Source organism: Schistocerca americana, chromosome 5 (genome assembly GCF_021461395.2).
Source record: "Schistocerca americana isolate TAMUIC-IGC-003095 chromosome 5, iqSchAmer2.1, whole genome shotgun sequence".
NCBI lineage: Eukaryota > Metazoa > Arthropoda > Insecta > Orthoptera > Acrididae > Schistocerca > Schistocerca americana.
The window spans coordinates 613,199,608-613,205,928 of NC_060123.1; the positions used below are offsets into that span (position 1 = coordinate 613,199,608).

The 6,321-nt window shown below is 42.7% G+C and overlaps 1 protein-coding gene across 1 annotated transcript in view; it reads right to left on the reverse strand.

Annotated features, from left to right (window-relative positions):
- The window catches only part of LOC124615865 (probable cytochrome P450 6a14), a 59,583-nt gene extending 53,470 nt beyond the window's left edge, over positions 1 to 6,113 (reverse strand). The window contains exon 1 of the mRNA XM_047144025.1: positions 6,085 to 6,113. The gene's annotated coding sequence lies outside the window, so the exon portion shown is untranslated. The remainder of the gene's footprint in view (positions 1 to 6,084) is intronic.
- Positions 6,114 to 6,321: the final 208 nt, after the last annotated feature.

The following is a 6,321-nucleotide window of genomic DNA, read 5'->3' on the forward strand; positions in this document are numbered from 1 at the left end:
AACACTGCGGCAGAACTGAAGAATAGGTCGCACCAGCGTCCTATATGCATTCTCCTTTACAGGTGAAGCACTCTTTCCGAAGATTCTCCAAATACACCGAATTTGACCATTCGCATTCCCTACCACAGTCGTCACATGCTCGTTCCATCTCGTATCGCTTTTCAACGTTACGCCCAGGCATATAGACGATGTGACTGTGTCAAGGACACTAGTAATACTGTATCCGAACATTAAAGGTTTGGTCTTGCTACTCATCAGCATCAACTTACATTTTTCCACATTTAGGGCTAGCTGCCATTCATCACACCAACTGAAAATTTTGTCTAAGTCGTCTTGTGTCTCCCTACAGTCACTCAATTTCGACACCTTACCATACACCACGGCATCAACCGCAGAATGCTACCCACTCCATCCGCCATATAATTTATGTATATAGAGGACAATAGTGGTCCTATCACACTCCTGGGGCACTCCTGACGATAACCTTGTCTCCGATGAACACTCGCTGTCGAAGACGACATACTGGGTTCCATTACTAAAGAAGTCTTCGAGCGTCTCACATATCTGTGAGCTTTTTCCATATGCTCGCACCTTCGTGCCTGCAATGGGGTATCTTGTTAAATGCTTTCCGGAAATCTGGAAAGATGAACTCTACCTGTCGCCCTTCGTCGATAGTTCGCAGTACATGATGTGAGAAAAGGGCAAGCTGAGTTTCGCATGAGTGACGCATTCTAAACCCATGCTCATTCGATTGTCTCAATAAAGTTTATTATATTCGCACTGAGAATAGATAAGTGCCAAACGGTTGTTACTTTTTGACAGTCATCGCAGCTTAAGTTATTTTTCATTATCAGTTATTTTTTAACTGTCCGTTATCTGTGCTGTGACTGGCAGCTAAATGCGAAACCGAATTCCTCCGCACACGACATATTTGTCGAGATAAAACTGCATGCGTGACACATCTGGTGATTTAAACCTGTGTGCCGCGAAAACGTTCTGTCTCGATTCAACGTAGCAATAAGAACGTCCCCAAAAATATCTGTTACGCGGCATATCAAAGACTGTCTAGGCGGCAAATTCAAGTTTCAGAGTTCGAAAACACGCAGCTCCGTTACTGTAAGCAAAACTCGAAACTTAATATCTGCTGATGTTGCCTTGCTGCGCAGCGGAAAATGACCTGGATATTTAAGGTACTGCCGTCATTGATTCACCACGTAGTAATGATATTTTCCATTTTTAAAAACTGTTCGCTGTTTTGTCCTATCATCCAATGTTACGTGTCCCTGTACGCTGCCACTTTCCTTTCATGTTTACATCTGCTCGCTCACCCTCCCCACGCAATCCCTCATGCTCCATCTCTCTCCGTCTCTCACTGCCTGAACATGGAACCCGCGCAGAGGGATGCTCGCTCTTTCATATTTAACATCGCTTTTCCTCAGAATGTCATCCGCTATCCCCCACACCTGCCTTCACAAACAGCTGCAGAATCCTCTCCCCTCTCATTTACGTTGAGCATCTTTTACACATTATCCTGCAAAAATTGTCGTCAACTACAGCACACGTCTTACTGAAAATCAAGATATCCCATTTCACTTCCTCCAACTTCCAGGAGTCTCAAATTTTGCGATACTATCCTAGAAATTGATATGGGAGATATCGGAGAACCACAGTTTAACAGATTATTGGAAGAGTTGACATCAAATAAGGCTGAAGGTACAAATAAAACTGTTTTACAACTTCTAAACTCATTAGCGGCAGTGGCAAAGAAGTGGCTGTTCCAGCAGGTTTGTGGAATCCATGAGTCTGGAGATGAAGTATCAGACTTTCGGAAAATTATCATCCACACACTCTACATGGGAATGGCAGATAAGTGCGAAAACTATCGTACTATGAACTTAACATCCCATGCATGATAAGAACAATACACAGAAAAATGGACAAGAAAATTCAGAACCTGTCAGATGGCGATCAGTTTGGCTCAAGGAAAGTAAAGGCGTCACAGAAGCTCAATAATGGTTCAAATGGCTCTAAGCACTATGGGACTTGACATCTGAGGTCATCAGTCCCCTAGACTTAGAACTACTTAAACCCAACTAACCTAAGGACATCACACACATCCATGCCGGAAGCAGGATTCGAACCTGCGACTGTAGCAGCAGCGCGGTTCCGGACTGAAGCGCCTAGAACCACTCGGTCACAGAGGCCGGCGTCACAGAAGCAGTTCTGACGTTGATCGTGGTAGTGGAAGCAAGACTTAAGAAAAATCACTACACGTTCTTAGGATATGTCGAACCTGGAATAATATTGGAGTACGCAGAGTAGTGCGCGATACTCGAAATTCAGAAAAAAAAGGAATAAGCTACAGGGAAACAGGGGTAACATACAGTGTGTGCGAAGTTAGTTAGTTTCACGTTCCATGGATTTTTTGCACGATAAATTTCAATGATGTAGAACAAGTCATTTTACATTCACATCTCAAATTAATTTGTAAGTATGGCTACATGGTGAATATTTACGAGTTTTCGTTTTAATGTAGAGATGAGAGTTAATAATACTGCCGCAACCTCTTACACATTACGATAATAGAACAATAAGAATGAAATCCCGAGAGGGTGTAATACAGGGATGCAGTCTATTACTGTTCAGTCGAAAAAGCAATATGTTGAAAATAAATGTTCAAGAGTGAGATTAAAATTCAGGCTGAAGGAATATCAATGCTAAGACTCCTTGATGGTATTAGAATCCCCGATGAAACTGAAGAGGAAATGCATGACCTGTTGATTGGAATGAATAGTCTAATGAGTAAAGAATGTACTGAAGGTAAACCAAAGAAAGATGAAAGTAGTGGGAAGTATCGTAAATGAGATTAGCGATCAGCTTAACAGCAAAATGGGGGACCACGAAGAAAAATTACACGTAACGAACAAAGTAAGGAGGACATAAAAAGCACGTTATCACTAGAAAACAGGGCATTACGGGTCAAGGATAGTCTGCTAGTATCAAAAGTCGGTCTAAATCAGAGCAAGACATTTCTGAGAATGTACGTTTGTAGTACAGCATTGTATGAAAGTATACCTTGGGCTGCAAGAATCGAAGCGTCTGAAATTTGGAACTTTGCGGTAAGATAATACGGGACCAAACAGCGTAGGTCATCAGTCCCTAAGCTTACACACTACTTATTGTAATTTAAACTAACTTACGCTAAGGATAATACACACGACTATGCCCGACGGAGGACTCAGACCTCCAACGGGGGGAGCCGTGTGGACCGTAGCAAGGCGCCCTAGACCGCGCGGCTAAACCGCGTGGCGAAGCGTTTGAGATGTGGTTCCTGAAAAGGATGTTGAAAATTATGTGGCCTGACAGTGTTCCGAATAGCGGAGTTCCCCACAGACTCAACGAGAAAAGGAAAGTGTGGAAAATACTCAGAAGGAGAACGGACAACACTATATGACATCAAGAAATAACTCCCGTGGTACTAGAGGGAGCAGCATAAGGTAAAAATTGTAGACAAAGGCATAGATGGGAATATACCCAAAAAGCAACTGAGGACGTTGCGTGCAAGCGCAGTTTTTAGGTGAAGAGGTCAGGGCAAGAGAGAAATTCGTGGTAGACCGCTTCGAAACACACAGAAGACTGACATGAAAAAAAGAGAATAAGGCTCAACAATGTCAGACAGTGGAAGACTTCAGGTTTAGATGTGTAGTTACCCTTAATCATAAATAAAATCGGCTTTTATCTTTGTTCAAGGGAAATCATAACTTAACTCATACAAATTATTAAAATAGATGTACCTACATATGCATGTATGTATGTTCTACATCTGCCCCTAAACCACAGGACCGATTTCATCCAGCTTTGCTACACATATCATTAACTCTCTGGAAAGAATCACCGTGTGGGTAAGAACCACATGCCTACCAAGGGATGGGAATGAAGGTGAAAAATCAGTGTAGCCCATACGTTAGCTACCCAGTATTTGAAAAGAGACCACTTAGTGACTTGCAATTTCAAAGTTTATGAAACTTGTTCTCATTGACGACCCCCACAAAATGTTTAAAGGGAAAAATTTTGTTGTTTTCAGATTTCCACTACTCATGCAGTAAAACTGCCATATGAAACATAACGTTTTACTTTATTACTCCTTTACTGCTGACTGCATTCTTGAGATATTTTGCAGACAGTATACACATATATTATTGTACGTATCAGAAAAATCACGTCATTGTACGACACTTAGGTCAGGAGATAATGACGTCATAAAAGCCGAATGTGTCAAAAACTACCTCATCGTGCAAGACGTTTAAACTTATTACTTCGTTACCACTAACTCTATTCCCAGCACTTTAGTATACACGATCCACATTTGCCGCTGCAGCCACATTTGCAGCTTAATGTACCTACAAAAAGATGCACTGTACGACACATGGTTGAGGAGATATGAAGCCAAATGCTGAGATGCGAGAAAAAACTACCGCATCATGCTGGATGTTTCAATTTATTACTTCTTTGCTACTATCTCTATTCGCAATACATTTCGCCAACTGTGTACACATATGGCACAAAAGGCACCTGCAACAATTATATCATTGTACAGCATATAAGTTAGAAGACACGGTATCATAAACATTAAGTGAAAATGAAACTGCAGGGCGAAATTCTCTAGACATATAGGTAATAGGTAACATGTGTGTACAAATACGTATGAAATATGTTAAATATTTGTGAAATATCTTTGAATATGCATATGCGGGCCAAGCCACAGGTAAAAAGCTCATCCTAAACCATCGGAACAACATCAATCGAATTTGGTACACATATTAATTACAGTCTGGGAAGAAACAGCTGCCAGCTATTGGTGTGAGTGTGATGACGTGCAGACATAAGGGAGGACGAAGAGACGCACAAACTGCGAAGAGGAAGAAGGAGATAGGGTCAGACAGAAGGACAAGCAGATGGAAGGAGATAGGGGAGAGGGAAATGGACAGGCAGAGAGCAGAGCAGGAGATAGAGAGAGAAAAAGAGATTGACAGGGGCAGGGGGAGGAAGAGACAGACAGAGAGACGGAGGAGGTGGATACGAACAGACAGAGGGAGAGGAGGAAAAGGACAGAGGAAAGGAAGAGCAGGAAACAGACAGAGAGAGGGGCAGAAGGAAATGGACAGAGAGAGGATGAAGGAAGAGATGGACGAATAGAAAATTAAAGTAAATAAGTACCGGACAACACCGTGTTTGTCAGCTAGTAGAATATAATTTATCACCTTTTTAATGTTTTTAAATGATTTTTAAGTATTTTTAAACATCTCTGGCTTTTGCGCTGATGTAAGTGTCGCCTATATATTTCTAATAGTCTCTGTAACCGTTTGTTCAACAATCACATGCCATCTCATAACGTATATCATGAATATGGCACACGGTTCACGGAAATAACTCCATGCAAAAATAAAAAAAATGTCTGTTTTAATAGGCAATCTCTCTGAAAACAATGCGCATTTTTCATCGGCAATCTCTCTTACCTACTTTTGTCGTTCAGACAGTTAATGACACCACCTGTACACCATCCCCCGTATCTGTGAGCACATTTTCCATCGCCGCCTGCTATACTAAAGCCACGAAACATCAGGAGCTACACTAAATTCCGACACGGCCGTACCTAGTCAGTCGCGCATACTTAGTCCGTGGAACGGTAACGTCGCAACCTGTGTTTGTGGAATAACTTCCGTCTAAGTAATGCCGCGGCTGTTGACAAACAAAACGAGGCTGTTTGAAAAACAACGATCTAACAACGAAATGCGCATGCGCAGAGAAGTTCAAGTACGTTCAAAGGCGGAGCAGTGCACACCTGCTGGTTCGGTTCGCATAGCTACGGCAGTTCCGCCAGCTGTCTGTTACAAGCGCGGGAACTGACTAATGAGCACAAGAGCTCTCACTATGCAGTTAGTCTTCATAGTACAAAAATAGAACATAAAGACAATGATGACACACACACAGACACACACACACACGACACGTCAAGCCACAGCACGCAGCAGTGAGCAGCTAGGAGAGAGATGGCACAAGACGCGGCTGCTTCCGCACACTCACCGGTGGGTGGCGAGCTGTCTCCTGTCTGAAGCCCGGTCTCTGCTCCCTCATATAACAGCTGGCCTTCGCTCCGCCAGTCACAGTGACTGTGCGAAATTTCGTGTGACGTCATCTACTGCGAGTCAGAGAAACCGGTAATCAGTCGGAATCCCAGAGGAAACTGCCTGTAAGAGTGACTCAGAGAAAATCAGATAATTTCTGATTGCTCGGAATATGCGTCCTTCTTGTTCTTCGTCA